This window comes from Pelodiscus sinensis, chromosome 5 (assembly GCF_049634645.1).
Source record: "Pelodiscus sinensis isolate JC-2024 chromosome 5, ASM4963464v1, whole genome shotgun sequence".
Classification (NCBI taxonomy): Eukaryota; Metazoa; Chordata; order Testudines; family Trionychidae; genus Pelodiscus; species Pelodiscus sinensis.
Window position 1 is genome coordinate 120823365 of NC_134715.1, and position 19350 is coordinate 120842714.

The 19350-nt window shown below is 43.0% G+C and overlaps 1 protein-coding gene across 6 annotated transcripts in view; it reads right to left on the reverse strand.

Annotated features, from left to right (window-relative positions):
- Nucleotides 1-19350, reverse strand: part of MAEA (macrophage erythroblast attacher, E3 ubiquitin ligase) — a 117700-nt gene that overhangs the window by 10113 nt on the left and 88237 nt on the right. The gene's annotated exons all lie outside the window — the stretch shown is intronic.

Below are 19350 nucleotides of genomic sequence, written 5' to 3' on the forward strand. Positions count from 1 at the left end.
CTGTGAACTGAGAAGTACACTGGCTGAATTGGAAAGACAGAAAAATATAATGAATTTCCATGTGGCTACTGACTATGCATGCAAGATGGATTGCTGGGAACACTAGGATATTTGCAGGAAATGCCAGAAAAAAAGGATGCATGGCTGTGGCCTGTTGAACATTACATGATCAGCTACACAGAGTAAATGTCCATCCAAGGCGGCGCCCAGGAATACTGAACCTAAGAAAGTCAGAGATTCATAACATGGAAAAAGGCAAAAAGCCTTAGTGACACTGACCAAGACCTCGCATTGCGTGTGCTCTTAGAAATTGGAATAAGGAGGACATCTGGGTCACATCCTCAATCAAGGGAGTTCCCACAAGAATGGAGCTTGACATGGAAGCTGTGTTTTTACTGACTTTTGCATCTACCCAACACCAGATTTTGTCAAGTTCCTCTAGAAGGAATCTCCACACTTTTGAAAACTTATACTACAGAAATGTGGGTGAAGTGCAACTAGATCAGCTGTTTTACCCTTGTATGTGGTTGTAAGTATCCCCCATTATTTGGCAGAACTTGGCCTGAGAAGCACAAGGTGCACTGGACCAAGATCGAGGTGATCACTAAAGCACCTTTAAACTTTTAAGAAACACTGGACACACATGCCAAAATTTCTGAAAAAGAACAAGGACCATTATGCAGATCCATTGGACATGTAATGGATGCCATGGCCTTAAGGAAAATCACCAGAACAAGGAAAGGTGATTCTTCAAGCACTACCACCAGAGAAAGTATCAGTTATATTCATTCTTAGAACTGATTAGCTACTACATAAACTTCTGAGTAATTTGATGACGGTATTGACACTTTTACATGTGTTAAGCCAAAAAAGGAGAAGACACTAAAGAACATGAATATGCATTTAAGGAAGCATAGAAACTGACATCAGCTGATGTTCTTATGTACTTTGATGCTACCATTGCAATTGACAAATGGGTGCAGTTCTTCCACATTTCTCCTGATGGCAGAGAGAAAGTAACTGCCTTCCCTTCACAAAGGCTCTTAACACTGGACAAGAATTATATATAAATCTACCAAGAAATACTTGGCATTATCTTCAGAATGTGGAAGTTCCGTACCTATCTGTATGGCAGATATTTACCCTCTTGACAGTTCACCGCCCATTAACTTCAATATTTGGACCAAAATATGGAATTCTGTTGTTAGTTGCTGCTTGCATGCAATGCTGGGCATTGCTACTTTTATCTCAATCCTGTACTATTCAATTCCATAAAGGGTCTCAGCACAGCAATGCTGATGGGCTGTTGCATGTGCTACAGCCAAGCTTCTGTTAACCCAAAGAAACATCAGATACAGCATTTTATCTCAGCGTGATTTCCTTTGGGAAACAAAAGGAACAACAGGATACATTGTTGAGCATAAAAATCCTGCTTTACACAATTCATGTCATGTGAATTATCCATTAATCAAAGTTGCATTTACGGGGCCTGTGAGTGATCATTTAAAATAATCACTTCAATCTCAAGTTCTGGAAGCTCTTCAGGAAGGTCATTTTGGCACTGGATGAAAGCCAAAGCTTGGAGTCATGTGGCTTAGGGTTGATAAAGGCATTGAGAGGAAGGCAAAGTGCTGTACTGGGTGTCAGCAAATTCAACATGATCGTGGCTTAGCTTGTTGTGTCCTTAATCACTCCTTGACCACGTATGTATTCAGGTGGACTTTGTTAGACCATTCAAAGCATGTCTGGTTTTGGTCTCAGTTTGACCATTTCAAATGGTCAGAATTTTCAGAATGATTTCTCCTCCAGCTACCAAGACCACTACACATCTTTGTATCCTGTTTAGCCAATATGGCTGACTATTACAGTTAGTGAGTGATAATGGACCTCAATTTGTTTAAAAGAATTTAAGAAGTTCTTAGCTTCAAACAGAGGTCAGCACCATTTTCTGCTCCATACTATTCTGCTATACAAAGACTAATGGAGTGTTTTGTATAGATACCTAAGCATGCCTTAAGAGCTAACAGGTCTATTTTGAATCATCAGCAGAGACTGGACAATTTCTTGCTTGTCTGCAGGAACACACCATATGCGCCACCTAGGAATCCCCTGTAACTCTTTTTTGAGGCAATCACCTTGTATCTGTTTGGATCTGCTACATCCTGATTTTGCCTTACGTGTAGTCAAATCCCAAGTTATGCAAACTGATTGATGACATGTGACTTGCCATTGTTCTTCTCAAGTAGAAGACTTAACATGGACTATGGTAGCAGAGTGAATGAAATCTATAACTAGAGAACTTGTAAAATATACAGGACATATGTTGTTAGTACCATGACAATCCAATTGTTCTTTAGGGGAAGTGACATATGGGCTAGTTGGAGCCTTGACAAATACCATTGCCTGGGGATGTTCCAGTACGATTTTCTGTTCTTGCAACTGAACTTCCCTCTGTTACAACACCCAATATCATTGATTTCTTCAAAGGAACTCTGATAGTAGATCTAGCTGATTCCTTACCACTGAATATCTTTTGTACAGAATACCATCATACCACCACTACCACATCTCCAAGAATGAGCAAACATCAGTAGAGTGCCTCAATTTTATAAATGGTTTAGAAAGTGAATTGGTAGTCCAAAGCAGAATAATTCCTTACAACTTTAACATCTGCAGTAGTCTACACACAACTTTTAGTCAAGTTATATAGCTTTATGTTAGCCACAAACATTTGTCATCTATCTGGGATATTTTTTAAAGTAAGGCAGAGAAATATCATGTCCTGTCCCTTTAAAAGCTTAGGCACTCTGTACTCAGAGCAGCGCTTCACTTCTGTTTTTTGCCAGAATAATAGTCACCACAGCAGGTAGTGGTGTTTAAATCAGCTTTCCCCTGTGTCCTTCTCCTTCACTGCTGGGTCCAAATATATAACAATTACCTCACCCATCTTGTGTGTCAAACAAATTTTGTCTACTAAGACTAGAAAACAAGCCAAAATAAACTTATTCAAAGCAAAACTGAAAGTTATTTTTAAAAAAGTTTGATGGACTAACACTTAACCCAGCCCCCCCCACCCCCGGAGAGACATGAAGTTACTAGGGCTTGCAGACACAAAGTGTGCTATGCAGAGGTTTCCTGAGAAAGGTTCTAAAGTAAGTCATTTTGTCAGTACTGTTTTTCCAAGAGCTGAAATTTTGAAATCAAACAGTGCAACATATTTGTGCGTGAATTACAACAGTATCTGCTAACCTTTAACAGCTAGTTTAGCACTTCCACTGTAAACCCGTATTTTCAGGAGGATGAAGATTGGTCTAGGGGACTGGCCATATGATTGAGAGTAAAGAGATCGGAGGTTAAGGGATGACTTAAATTACAGTCTATAAGTACCAAAGTGGGCAGTAAATATTTTATAATGGGATCTTGAAACTTGGAGAGAAAGGCACAATAGGATCTGAAACTGAATCTAGACAAAATTCAGACAGGAAAAAAGCTTTAAGTTTTTAATAGCAAAGGTAATTAACTATTGGAACAATTTACTATGTATCATAATGGATTCTCCACCACTGACAATTTTAAAATAAATACTGAGATTTTTATTTAAAAAGAAAAAAACGTTCTAGGAATCATTTTGGGGAAGTTTATGGTTTCTTTTCTACAGGAGGTGTCACTAGATGGTCAGAATGGCCCTTTCCGGCTTCAGAACCTACTCCTGTCATCTCACGTTTTGACTATGGGTGATGTATTTGTGCCTCAGTTTCCCCATTGTGACACGCTGAGGATACTCAACTTTGTGAAGTGTTTTAAGGTATTTTGCTGTGAAATATTATGTCAGTGCAGGTATTATGTTTGTTCTAGGATGCAATAATTCTGTCCATTTTATGTTCCCGGGGAAATTCTGTACCACTGTGCCCCAGTGGAAAATTCCCTCCCCCGATTTTCTTTGTTTCCTTGCAGAAAATGGATTCTGTGGGGAAGCAAAGAAAAATCACACCAGTATTCATTCCCTGGCAGACTGGAGGCTGGGGGAAGAGATAAATCATTAAGAGAAGGGGGATACTCTGGCTGTCCAGAGATGTTGGTTCCAGGTGGGCAGAGGGAAGGACAACAATGACAGGGACAGAATTCCTCCTCACCCTTCCCTAAACAGAGCTCCCAGGGCTGAGTTAGATCAACCTCCAGGAACCTCACTGCAGAATGGGGTTTAGAAAGTCGGGTGAGGTTCGGGATGGGGTGGGGATCCAGATGCACAGGGGTTGGGTGTACAGAAGGAGTGACCCCTGCCCCCACTCACACATCCGGAACACCCTACTGAGCCCCCCAACTTTCCTCCGTCCTGCAGAGCCTCATTCCCCTGCATCAGAAGCACTTGGACCCCCACACCTATGTACTCCAACCAGTTGCCCCTGACCTCTGACTATGAGACCCACTCCTGGAGCCCCTGCCCCTTGAATCACAATCAACTTCACTTGGACTTCCCTGCAGAATCCCATTCCCTATATAACCAGAATCTTGCAGTGAGATTATGCAATCAGATTGCTCCCCAAAAGCCTGACCCCCCCCCCCCCCAACAAGCTGCCCACACCCAGATTGTGCCACACTGAATCCTGCTACTCGAGGGAATTGTGCCAAAAAAGTTAAAAAATAAAATAAAATTCTGTAAAGTTCTGCATATTTTAATTGTCAAAATATACAGCAGAATCACACTATTTTCAATTATGTTAGTAATTTCAAAATACCTGTCACCAAATAATTGAAAACAGTGTAATTATACTGTGTTATTTAGACAATTAAAATATGCAGAATTTGCACAATTTTTAAATATTGTTCACAGATTTTAAATTTTGGCACAGAATTCCCTGAGCAGTAACATTTTCAAAAAATGCAAAAAGAAGAAAGCTGGCCAGTTTCAAAATGCGAATGTAAATACACAGCAGTCTGCCACTGTCCATCTTTGGCTGAATTCAAACTGGGGTTTGGAAAGATATGTTTAAAATAATTTTATAAGACACTGCAGTTTGCTAGTTGTGGCCAACTCATTAATACCATGAGAACACTCTCTTAATTTCCCAGTCCAAACCACAATGTATTGAAAGTCATATAGGACAAACTGCTTCAACTGAACTTACTATTATGGGTGAGTAAACTCAGGAAGACAAATATTGTTTTCTGAGTACTGACCGTATTATGGTAGCAGCATTACTTTGATAATGTGGAAAAGGGGACCAGCCCTAACACATTAGAAGAAAACTGGAAGGCTAAGCGTACACAACTGCAGTGCTGCATCAAAGCAATAACTTCTTAATGTGACTGATTATGCCAATACATAGTATCAACCTCACTAGACACTATGGAAAATAAGACTGGTTTTTGAGATTGGGGGGGAGGAGGAGGGAAAATGGAGTGGAACGCTTTTTAAAAGAAACTATTAATAATAATAATAATTAATAATAAAAAGAGGGTTATCTCCTTCCCATAAGTGGGGTTCTTTGAGATGTGTGGCCTTTCTCTGTACCACTGTGGAGTACATCTGTACTCTGTCGCTGAGCACAGAAGATTTTTGCCAGTGTTATTCACTGGTCCATGCCTTCGTGTTCTCTCTCATCAGGCTCTGGTCAGAGAAAGTGGGTGATGCAGACTGATAGTGAGCTACACAGAATTGGAGGCAGAAATGAATGCTTTCCTCCCATGGAGGTCCACACATTTGGCTTCCTGGTCTGCAGGGGCAGATTTGACAGTTGGTTTTCTACTTCTCTCTCTGTATCAATCTGAATCACCAGGGAGTTTGAGCAGGATGAGTCAAAAGAAATTCTGGTCCCATGGGAAAAACAAAGTATCTTTTCTTTGCACTATTACAACTGGGTGTACCTTTTGCTGGGGAGTCACATAATTCTTTGACCAGGTCTAGGATAGACTAGACTGTTGAGTGGGAGTACAACACTAGTACATCCTGTACTTTGCAAAAATGTCCATGAATTTGAGGGATGATCATTTCCAAAGAGATCTGGAGGATAACATCAATCCTTTATAACTCTTGAAATTGCTTGTGATTAGTAAGTGAAGACAGTGATGCTGGAGCAGGGAAGAAGAGGATGCTGTCAGGAGAGGAAGAATACGTACATGATTAACACTGGATCAAGTTCTTCTCCATGGGCTCTAGAAATAGTTCAGGCTGGTTTCTCAGAGGAAAGGGATGATAACATTGTTTGTGGTTGTGGGACCAGATGGATTCAGGATAACAGATGTCTTGAATGTACAGGACCTGCAGTCCTAGTAAGGCCAGGGAGAGGGATGTGTTGTGGCATATGGTACCACAAGTGGCAGAGATGGTAGTGGTGGTGAGAACAATCTTATCTCATGTGGTGATGACAAGCCCAGAGATTCTGGAGCCCCGAGATTCAGAATGTCCGTTGGAAGTGATGTCAAGAGTCTCTCCCATGCCAGAGACTCACCCGATGAAGAAAACGTGGGCTCCATCTCCAAGCCATTGCTGTCAGAACTGTTCATGAGGAATGATACCAGCTAGTAGAGAGAATAGAAGAACAGTCTCTTCTATAACATTTGTGGATACACGATGTCAGAATCTCGCTTGGAAGAATCAGTTCAGATAAAAGAAGGTTCCAGATCTGTCAGAACGATGATGTCCTCCAAAGCGGTGCAAATGTCAACATGAAAAATTCTCTCTCTATGAATCTTTGAAGATCGCAATGATGACAGGGCAGTATCTGTTCATCAATATCAAAGACTGTACTAATTGATGCTGAGGCCTCTCTTTACTCAATTCCAACAGTCCTGCTCCTACCGATAGTGCTGAAGCTGAAACATTTAATCACTGAAGTCAACCATTTGGTACCTGGGCCTTTATATCTCTTCAAGACACTTGGACCAGGAGCAAAGTGACACCCAAACTCAAGGTATACAGACTTCCTTGCAAAAGCAGATCTTATCTTTAGAGAAGTTTTCTTACCCTAATAGTGAGTCCGAGATGAAGATTCATCCTTGCTTGCTCCTACATCTGAAGAGATGGTGCTGGATGGTGGCTCCTTGACATCTCTGCCCACTGCCCAGCTCAGATACGATTACGGCCTGAATCTGTTCTTTCAGTTGCTTCCTGAATTCCCACATTCGTTGGGTTTGGGAAGGAATAGTGGACGCTACACTTACTGGGGATATGAGCTGCTCTTATGCAGCAGAGATACCTATAATGGTCATCACTGACTGGGAAAGAACAGGGGCAGGAGATAGGATTCCAGGGCCTAATTAGTGTGCCATGCCAGGAAGGGGTGGGGAGAGAGGGGGAGAGAGATGATTTCTTCCCAAAATCTATTTAAAATTAACAAAACTAAGATGAGTTTATAATAATTACATGTTAATGTTTACAGGAATGACACATGGTCAGACCATGGACACTGCACTGTTACATCTAAGACCACGTGGTGATAAGAAATGCAAGGAGAAAAAGAGCGCTGAGGACCAGCAGACACTACTTAGGGTACGTCTAGACTACATGCCTCTGTCGCCAGAGGCATGTAGATTAGGCTACCAGACATAGGAAAATGAAGCGGCGATTTAAATAATCGCCGCTTCGTTTAAATTTACATGGCTGCCGCGCTGAGCCGACAAACAGCTGATCAGCTGTTTGTCGGCTCAGCGCGGCAGCCATGTAAATTTAAACGAAGCGGCGATTATTTAAATCGCCGCTTCATTTTCCTATGTCTGGTAGCCTAATCTACATGCCTCTGGCGACAGAGGCATGTAGTCTAGACGTACCCTTAGTAAGAATCTTCTGGTTTCAGGTGTATGGTGTGCATGTACACCCACAGTGGTACAAACATGGGGACGAGCACCCAAAGAAGAGCTGAGAATTATTGTTATTCTAATTGTTACTCTAATTATTATTAGTTAGGAGCCAAAGACCTAATGGCACCTCAGTCAGCTGTCCATAAAACTAGCTCTTTTTTCTTGACAGTTACTTTTTGCGTGAGTATTCCAATCAAATATTACTCACTATTACATGAACAGTAGGTGCGCAAGGAAAACTGATAGGGATATCAAGTATGGTCCCAGTTCACTGCACATTCAAAATCAAGCCAGAATTAATGCTGAGCATGCAGGGTCTTTCAGGAAACCAAGAGCCAAGTATTGTTCCCTATTCAGTACACTTGCATAAGCCAGTGAGCAATGCTTATCTGTTTCTGATATTTAACGATTTACAATCGGACTACAGGCAGTCCCCGGGTTACGTACAAGATAGGGACTGTAGGTTGGTTCTTAAGTTGAATTTGTATGTAAGTCGGAACTGGCGTCCAGATTCAGCCACTGCTGAAACTGACCAGCGGCTGACTACAGGAAGCCCGAGGCAGAGTTTCTCTGCCTCGGGCTTCCTGTAGTCAGCCGCTGGTCAGTTTCAGAAGCGGCTGACTTGGGGACGCCTGGGGCAGAGCAGCTGGGGTGCTGCCGTGTTGGTCCAGTAGCGCCAAGGAGCAGCGCTGTGGGACCAACCTGGCAGCGCCCCTGCTACTCTACCCCAGGCGTCGTCGGCAAGAAAAGCCTGGTCTGCTGGGGGGGGAGGGGGCGCACTAGCTGCGCACTAGCTGCGCCCCCGCCTCCCCCCCCAGCAGACCAGTGAGATGCGGGTGGCGGGACCGCCGAGACACGCCGCGGTCCCGCCCGCATCCTCCACGGCTTTGCTCCGCATCTTCCTGGTCTGCTGCGGGGGGGGGGGGGGGGCTCCCCCCATCAAACCAGGGAGACAGGGAGCAAAGCCTCGGAGGACGCCAGCTGCGGGACAGCCACAGCGCGTCTGGGCTGTTCCGCTGCCTGCGTGCTCCGTGGCTTTGCTCCGCGTCTCGCTGGTCTGCTGGGGGGGGAGGCGGGGGAGAAACAGCTTTTCTCGCCACGGAGGACGCGGGCGGCAGGACCGCAGCGCGTCTGGGCGTCCCGTCGCTCGCATCCTCCGGGGAGAGAAAAGCCCCGTTCGTAACTGCGGACCCGACGTGGATCCAAGTAACTCGGGGACTGCCTGTACTCTATATTGCAGAAGACTAAAGTAAATAAACAGAAGCCAACACAAAAATCTCAAACATTTCCCTACGATGTGTTAAGATTAAGATTACTAATCAATTCGTAAACCTGTCCTGTTTGTGTAATTGCTAGCCGGTAAATTTATTCTCCAATTCCCCACTCCCTCCTTTTTAGGGTTTCCTCTTCTAGAGCTTCCTCCCCTAAACCCCAACTCCAAAAAAGGGCTGAATTCATTACTCAGCCAGGCAATAAGAGAAGCTAAAAACAGATGTGAAGTAGCCCTTGAGAAAAGTGAGGGGGGATGGTGCCCCACAACACTCCAGAGCCCCAGCTGGGAAGAAAGAAACAGTTCTCCCATACAAGTATAATACTTTGTTAGATCAACAGGATGCACAAATAGCAAGCTATTTCCTCCATCCTTCTCTGTCAATCAAAGGCTCTTAAGTAAGTAAAGTAAGTTGTCCTGGGATAAGAGGGAAGGTCCTTTCATGGATTGATAACTGGCTAAACGACAGGAAACAAATGGTAGGAATAAATGGTATGTTTTCAGAATGGGGGGGAGGGAGGTAACTAGTGGTGTCCCCCAAGGGTCTGTATTCGGACCAATTCTATTCTATTTATTTATAAATGATCTAGAGAAAGGGGTAAAAACTAAGGTGGCAAAATTTACAGATGATACCAAACTGCTCAAGATTAGGTAAGACCAAAGCAGACTGTAAAGAGCTTCAAAAAGATCCCACCAAACTAAGTGATTGGGCGACAAAATGGCAAATGAAATTTAATGTTGATAAATGTAAAGTAATGCACATGGGAAAAAATAATCCCAACTATACATACAACATAATGGGGACTAATTTAGCTACAACTACTCAAGAAAGATCTTGGAGTCACTGTGGATAGTGCTCTGAAAACATCCACTCAGTGTGCAGCGGCAGTCAAAAAAGCAAATAGAATGTTAGGAATAATTAAAGGGATAGAGAATAAGACAGAAAATATTTTATTGCCTCTATATAAAATCATAGTATACCCACATTTTGAATTCTGCACCTCATCTCAAAAAAAGATATATTGGCATTGAAAAAGCTTCAGAAAAGGGCAACAAAAGTTATTAGGGGTTTACAATGGGTCCAATATGAAGAGATTAAAAAGACTTGGACTTTTCATCTTAGAAAAAAGGAGACTAAGGGGGGGGGGGGATTAGGGATGTTAAATTGCAGGTAACTGACTATTTGACTACAGGCAGTCCCCGGGTTACGTACAAGATAGGGACTGTAGGTTTGTTCTTAAGTTGAATTTGTATGCAAGTCGGAACTGGTACATATTGTAGGGGAAACTCTAGCCAAACATTTCTCCAGAGCTCAGTTTTATTCTCAGTTTTGTCTGCTGAGAAAAGCCGCTCCGCGTCTCCCTGGTCTGCTGGGGGGGGGGGGGGGCGCTAGCTTCGCGTCTCCCTGGTCTGCTGGGGGGGAAGCAGCTAGTGCAGGGTTGCCTCACCCCGTTTGTAAGTAGGGATCCGATGTAAGTCGGATCCATGTAACCCGGGGACTGCCTGTAGTTAATAGGGCATCTCTGCCTTTGAAGTGTAGAAACAGTCTGAGGGCTGTTACTACACTTTAAAGGCGAAAGCGTCACATGGAGCCCGGGGTCAGCTGGAGACTCCCCACATGGAGTCAGCACCACATGGAGCCCGGGATCAGCGGGGCCCGGGCGCCACGTGGTGCTGCCACTTTGAAATGCCGGGAGGAGCCTGATGCCAGGCTCCCATGGTGGCATTTCAAAGCTGCAGCGCTGCATGGAGCTTGAGGTCTGGTCCCAGGATCAATGCGGTGCTGCTGCTTTGAAGTACTCCCTCTACCTCCCTCGCTTGCTGCCTCTTTTTGATAGAAGCAGCAAGTGGGGGGAGGGGAGAAGTGACTAGTCCTTCACATCCCTGGGGGCGGAGAAATATGATGGAGGGTCTATAAAATCATGTGGAAAAAGTGTGTGGAAAAAGTGAATAAGGGAAGGTTATTTACTTATTTCCACAATATAAGAACTAGGGGTCACCAAATGAAATTAATAGTCAGCAGGTTTAAAACAAACAAAAGGAAGTTTTTCTTCACTCAGCTCACAGTCAACCTGTAGCTCTTCTTGCCAGAGGATGTTGTGAAGACTAGGACTTTAACAGGGTTCAAAAAAGAGCTAGATAGATTCATGTAGGTTAGGTCCACCAACGGCTATTAGCCAGGATGAGTAGGAATGGTGTCCCTAGCCTCCGTTTGTCTGGAAATGGATGACAGGAGAGGGATCACATGATGATTACCTGATGTGTTCCCTCCCTCTGGGACATCTGGTATTGGCCACTGGCTTCAGACAGGATATTGGGCTAGATGGACCTATGGCCATTTTTATGTTATGTTCTTACCTTTGTCTACTGGTATGTCACCTCCTTTCTTATACTCCCATATATGAAAAGAAAGTATGACATTTGATTCACTGAATTTCTGCAACTGTTACTGGAAAGACAAACATGACTGACTTTTCATACAGAGATAGTTTAATAGTCTGGATGGTGGAAAGGTTTTGTTCAATATTTAAGCTATTTTCCAAAAGAAAGTAATTTTGGTTAGTCAGGTGTATTCTCAGCAGCCTGACCAGTACCATCCATAATTAACACTCAAGAAAAAGCTGTAGCCTATTCAAACTACACCAACAAAAATTCCTTCCACTACAAAAGACAACTACAGTCAGCAGGTGAAACTTTGGCCTCACTGAAATCAGTGGGAGTTTTGATACTGACTTCAAAGAGCCCAGAGCTTCAATACGATTAAAGTAAAAACTAGGCATGTTAGTGAGTAGTCGACTGGAGTACTGATTACTTGCTTCCACCCACAGGACACGTTCTTTATTCCGCTCAATGGACCATACTAGAATATGTCTTATCTTGAACCCCTGTATTAGCAGTCAAATAAGTTTGTGCTGAAAAAGCACAGTGAAATTATTCCAATTATTTGTACCTGTTCAGGAAAAAAACAAAACAAAACAAACAGAATGAGGAAAACCAATACTTTGGCCAAGTCTAGTCTTCTAACAGAAATGGATCTAAAATAAGTTGAATATTTTTCTTTTCTTTGTGTACACAGCACTGATTATTTCTTAAGCAAAGTTTCCTGCTCCCAATTAAAATCTGATTGAGTACAAATAGCTTTCATAAGCATCTGAATCAAACTTTTCATGATTACTCCTAACTGGTGACTACATTACATCTTGTACACTAACAGTGTTGAAAGTCCCTAGAATGTAATTTAATATGAAAAATTTCAGCTCAAGTGTAGAAGTCTGTCAACAGCCAAGTGAGTGTTAGTATCAAGATAGCCCTAACATTTTTGGAAAAAAGTTTTACATTTTTTTTTTAAGGCTGTATGAATTGAGGACAAAGCATTAACCTGAACTTTGAATTTTCTACCATTGTGTCACGGGTTTAACATTAAATAGATTTTGTATATTCTTGAAACTTGCTCCAAGGTAGTTGGTCAGAGTGCTCTTGAAAGAGCAACTCGGTATGCAAACATTATATTCTAAAAAGCTTAAGAAATTCAAACATTGTTATTAAATAAGATACATATTTTTAAAGCTCACATCAATAGTATCCTAAAAGCAATATGTCACTTTAGAGGTTCTCAGCAGGCAGTAAGCAAAGCTTTCAAACTTATTTAAACACCAGCTGCGTTTCAACAAAATGTCAGCTCTCTGAGTTCCACTCATACAGGAAACTACTTGGTAAACAGCCTCTTTCTCTGCTTTCTAATGGATGCCTGACCTATTTATTGCACCATGGACACAATAATGAAAGAATCCTGCTGTAGGCACTTAACAGAAGCAAGCTATTAAAAACAGAATTGTGATGGTTTGCTAAAAGCAATTGAATTTTTATACTACACCTTCCAAAATATGTTAGTTTTCAATTTTTCTTTGTTATTCATGAAAATATTTGTTTTAAAATTAACAAATGAGATAGGAAATATTCATAACATTCACTAGTTAACGTTTTCTAAAGCAAGTTTCTTTAGAGCTAGCAGTGAGACGCTGAACACAGAATGCATAGTACTATGAGCGAATCAGTGCTGTCAAAAGAAATGAATTAGACAAAGACATATTCTACAATTTCTCTTAATTATGGCAGGGTTTAAAAAAAATTCAGACAGCATATCACAACAGGAAAAGCTTTAACTGACACAGTTGCATTCGTTGCGATTCAGGATCAACTAAATATCTTTCTATAGAATACATATTATATACTTTGCTCTTAAAAAAGTCAGTGTAATGATTTAAAATATGCACTTGCAGAATAAGTTAAGCGGCTAACTCAATTTATAGACTTACTATACAACTTTGAAATCAAATGCACATAGCCGATCGGGGCTCAAAATGATTAGGCCAACAACTCACAAATGTCTTATCAGTTCTATGGACGAAGGTAGGTTTGTTATGTACTACTTTGTCATTGCCAATTTCTCACCACATTTTGTTACTGTTTCTAGCTTTTGCATTTTAGTGGCATGGTCATGGTCATTTGCCTTTCACAGTTTGCCTTCTGTCATCTTTAGCTTTTATTTTCTTTTACTTATTTTATCTAATTAGTTTTCCCCTGGCTAAACTCTCTTCTTTTATTTCCATATTTTTAAGATTTTTTCCATTTATGTTCAAATCATTTAGTTGTATTTTATAGGTGTTTTACAAAAGGTCACCATCAAATATGCTTTAGGTTTCCTCAGTATAGCACATTGTTTCTCAAAGTGGGAGCGAGTGCAAGTACTGGATCCCACAAAGCCGCCTGCACTTCCCACCCCTACAACTGCTGCCTATGATAAAGGGGAGCAGCTCCTGTCCATGGTGAGCTCAGTCCTTCTCCATGCCGCAGACAGAGGCTGCTGCTGCACTACACTGCTGTATCAGAGGCAGCAGTATGGGACAATAGGAAGTTTCCCAGGAGTGGGACCAGGAGCACTCTGGCTGCTAGCCTGTCCCCGGGGGACCATCAAATAATTGTGTAACCGCTAACATTTGATGAGTTTAAATTATTATTAAACTAAATAACATCTAACATCCCTAATTATAATCCATTCCTGTTTCACTCAATTTTCTTCTGACCAGTTACAAACAATCAAGACCCCTTAAAGCAAGAGAGACCCAAAACATACAATTTCTGATGGCCATCTCATTCCCTGCTGTCACTCTTCTCCTTCCAGAAAGATGCAACATTGGTTACTAAAGATGGGCAATTCTGCACACCTCAGTAGTTGCATTAATACAGCACACCTAATCTTCCTTTCTACCAGGCAAACGTGGGAAGGGACTTGCTAGTAAGTTGCGCAGCATTTATCCTTTGGTGCTAACATTTATTTTCTTTGTTCTATGTAACAGCACGCACAGTGAACTTTGAAACAGGTCTAGCCCTAACTGCCATAAAGCATTCTGAAACTGCAACCATATCAAAGCCAAGTTCATGCAGTTCAACGACAACAGCCATGGTGGAAGAGGTCTAGTCCACTGCAGCATGGCTGCGGCCTGAGTCCGCCAGGGCTGCAGCTCTGCTGAAGCCAGGGCCTCTAGGGGCTACCTCTGCCTGACTTGCCACACCATAGTCACGGATGGCAGGGGCTGCTCCGGCCTGGATCCTGTGTTTAACCTTTAACTGTTTAACCGTGAACATCCCTAGCTCAAACCACTGTCATGTCTTGCTTCTGAATAACATAAGGAAGCTGTATTCCCACCAATGAAAATAGTGCTTGCAGCGCAGTGATTTTCACCTAGCCATCAAACAAGTTTCAGGGGGTCTGCCAAACAGGGCCAGCGTTAGACATATTGGAGTCCCTGGCAGAAAGCTGATGCTCCATGGGGCTGAAGCAAAAGCCTGAAAAATTAAATTTTCTAGCAGAACCTGTGGTGTGGGGCCCCACGAAACTGCTCTGCTTGCTACCCCCTAATGCTGGCCCTGGCTTTTATAAGCAGAAAACATCTGCCCTAACATCTGCTGGGAGAGCAATTCAACAGCACACAGACAAACCAGAAAGTTCTTGTAAAATAGTAAGGATAATTTCCTGGTGCAAGTGCTGGAGGAACCAACTTAATCTGCTACTTACAAACAGGAAAGAATTAGTAGGGGGAAGTACAAGTAGAGTGGCATCTGGGCAGCAGTGATCATGAGATGGACAAATTCAAATCCTCACAAAATAAAGAAAGGAGAGCATCAGAATACAGACCCTGGACTTGGAAACTTGGACAGATGACTAGGGAAGAGTATAAAAATATTGCTCAAGCATGCAACGGTATAATCAGGAAGGCCGAAGTACAATTGGAATTGCAGAAAGCAAAGGGTGTAAAGGATAACATGAAGGGTTTCCTCAGGTAGGTTTGCAACAAGAAGAAAGTCAGCAAAGGTGTGCAATCCTTGTTGAATGTGGAAAGCCCCCTCATGACAGATGATGTGGAAAAAGCTGAAGTACTTGATGCTTTTTTCCCCCACTAACAAGGTCAGCTCCCAGACTACTGTACGTGCCAGCACAGTATGGGGAAGAGATTAGCAGCCTTCAGTAGTGAAAGGACAGGTTAAAGACAATTTAGAAAAACTGGACATACACAAGTCCATGGGGCCAGATTAATGCATTCAAGGTTTCTGACAGAGCTGGTTGACACAACTGAAGAGCCTTAGTCCACTTTGAAAACTTGTGGTGACTGGGTCAGATCCTGGAAGAGAAGGCAAATATAGTGCCTATCTTTAAAAAAAGGAAGGAGAATTCAAAGGACTACAGACTTTTAACCCTCATCTCAGCCCCTAGAAAAAACATGGGGCAGGTCCTCAAGGGATCCATTTTTTTTATACACTTTAAGGAAGTGATCAGGAACAGCCAACTTGGATTCACTGGGGCAAATCATGCCTGACCAACCTGATTGCCTTCTATGATGAGGTAACTGGCTTTGTGGATACAGGGAAAGCAGTGGACATCATAAACATTGATTTTACCAAAGTTTTTTCTATGGTCTCCCACAGTAATCTTGGCTGCAAGTTAAAGAGGTATGATTTGCATAAAGGGACTTTAACGGTGGAGAGAAAGCTGGCTACATTGTCAGGCTCAATATCTAGTTGGCAGCCAGTATCAAGCTGGTCCTGAGTCTGGTTCTGTTCAATATCTTTATTTAAAGACTTGGATGAGGGGATGGATTGCACCCTCAGCAAGTCTGTAGCGGATGCTAAGCTGGAAGAAGAGATAGATATGCTGCCGGGTAAGGACAGGGTCCAGAGTAACCTAGACAAATAGGAGGACTGGGCCAAAAGAAATCTGATGAGGTTCACCAAGGACAAGTGCAGAGTCCCGCACTTGAGATGGAAGAATCCCATGCATTCCTACAGGCTGGGAACCATCTGGCTAAGCAGCAGTTCTGCAGAAAAGGACCTGGGAATCACAGTGGATGAAAAGTTGGGTCCGAGCCAAAAGTGTGCCCTTGTTGCAAGAAAGCTAATGTCATATTGAGCTGCATTAGTAGCAGCAATGCTAGCAGATTAAGGGAAGTGATTATTCCCCTCTATTCAGCGCAGGTAACACCACATTAGGAATACTGCATCCAATTTGGAGCCACACACTTCAGAAAGGATGTGGGCAGGGGCAGATGACTGTTTTGTGGGGCCCCGGGCAGCGTAACTCCGCGGGGCACCCCCTTTGCCACGGCGCATGCGCGGGGCTTTTTTAAGCGCGGGGCCCGGGACGGCAGCCCCGTTCGCCCTGCCCTATATCTGCCCCTGGATGTGGGCAAATGAAAGAGTCCAGAGAAGGGCCTAAAATGATTAGGGGGCTAGGGCACATCCTTTAAGGAGAGGCTCAGGGAATTTGCCTTATTTAGTCTGCAGAAGAGATGAGTGAGGAGGTATTTCATAGCAACTTTCAACCACGTAAAGGGGCGTTTCATACAGGTTGGAGCTAAGCTATTTCCAGTGTTGGGAGATAGCAAGACAAGAAGCCATGGTCTCAAGTTGCAGTGGGGGAAGCCAGACTGGGTATCAGAAGAAAACCTATTTTACTAGCAGGGTAGTGAAGCACTGGAAAGGGTTGCCTGGGGAGATGGTGGAATCCATACTTAGAGGTTCTTAAAGCCAGGCAATGAGGTCAAGAATGAGTTAGTTGGAGTTGGTCCTGTTTGAAAAGGGTTTGCACTAGATGACCTCTCCTAAGGTCTCATTCAGCCCTGATCTTCTATGAAAACCAGCTGTTGTGGCACTGGAGGGCCATGGATTTTTCAAAGCACAGTTGGGAGGGCTATGTTTTAGATCTTGACTATGCATTGTTAGGATGCAAGATGGCCAACTTGGCACAGAAGCAATCCAGAAGCAGCCAGTAAGCAGGCAATCAAGTCACACGATGCAAAGACATCATTCAATTCAATAGATGTGGAAAGAATGTGCTTCAGGAAAAAAAAGCTATATTAGAGCCCTTCATGCTTCTCTTCCAACCCCAAGGTTAACATTATTTCTAAGAGACATGTCAAAAGTACCTGGTAGCTGCCGGTGTCTAAATGAGAGCACATGAAGTATCCATACTTGTGAAGACTTGTATTATCTAAAAGAACTGCTTAAAAAGACAAATCTATTCCACATAGAGACACTTCTAAGGAAGTTTTCTGGACTGAGTGGATGCAAGAAAGATGGCTGGAGATAGGAAATAAATGTTGTGGAAGTTCTTTATTGTGGGACACCAATAATCCCTGTTATACTTATACAATAGATAGAATTCCCTTGAGGTTAAGCGAAACAACCCAAGATTAGATTAGCTTCAATACAACACTAATCAATTAAACCCATTTATCTCAGGCACACTATGACATATGGGTGGGTGAAGGGGAGCTTCTGCCTACCCTCTGTCACAAGATGCTTAGAATTAAGCAGGCATCCACTTGTGACCTCAAGCCCATATTGCTTCTTTGCCCATGGTCTCTTCCTTCATCTTTTCTCCACTCTAGAGCTCTTAACATCTCAAATGCCAACAACTTTCCTCCCTTGCATGGGTCCTTCCTACTGGTTGCCTAATTGCTTATAAAGTTTCTTTTGAAGTTCCTTGGAGGGACAAGAAGCTGCTTCACCAAGTGTCAGTTTATAAAAGGAACAACACTACCATAATTTTCTGCAGTGAAGTCTACAGCTCCCAGGGAACTAGCCACCAACTGTGCCTGTCTGAAAATAGAGGGCAGAGCCTTGGGGATCTGGGTACAGGCAAGCTGGGGACCACTTCTGGCCCCCGGGCCTTAGGTTCCCCACCCCTGTCCTAAAGCATCCACTCACCCACTACTCCAGTAGCCCTACCAATACCACCAGAGTTATCCATGTGTGACAGGAGAAGACTGTAGCAGCTATGGCCTCTCTGTTAAAACAGATACTCCCCAAACACTGAAGCTAACACTAGGTTCCTGAACAGTGGTGGTGCATGAGAGGAAATGGAGACTTATGACCTTTTCCCTGCATGGAGGAGTCTACTCCAACCCCAGATCGTCTTTATAGACTCCATTTCTGTAAAAGTCTTAGAGCTGTCATCTCAAAGAGAAGCAGTGTTGCCAATTCTCACTAGTTTATCAGAAGTCTGATGGTATTTCCTGTGGTAATAATAAATATTATTATTATTATTATTATTATTAAATAAAGACAAAGCTCCTGCAGCCCAGTGATTGTGAGAATCTTAGTTTTCACTAAAAGAAAAAAAGTTTAGCCCTCAGAATTGGAGAAATACTTGAAAGTGTGATCCCATTATACCCAACTGCTCAAACACCAAAACAACATTTAAAAAACACATGATTTTTTAACATTTGGGGGTTTGCAATATAAACAAGCGAAAGCACGGTACGAAGAGTACAAGGCATAATGAGAAATACTCAAATCTCAGTGAACTACACAGTTCTCTCCTGCATACACAGCTGTAGATGAACATCTATTATGATATTCATACTGTATACAGGCAGTCCCCGGGTTACGTACAAGATAGGGACTGTAGGTTTGTTCTTAAGTTGAATCTGTATGTAAGTCGGAACTGGCGTCAGCCGCTGCTGAAACTGATCAGTTTCAACCGCGGCTGAATCTGGACGCCAGTTCTGACTTACATACAGATTCAACTCAAGAAACCCAGGTGTCCCCAAGTCAGCTGCTGCTGAAACTCTGCCTCGGGCTTCCTGTAGTCAGCCGCTGGTCAGTTTCAGCAGCGGCTGACTTGGGGACGCTGGGGGCAGAGCAGCTGGGGTGCTGCTGGGTTGCTCCAGTAGCGCGGCTCCTCGGCGCTACTGGAGCAACCCAGCAGCACCCCAGCTGCTCTG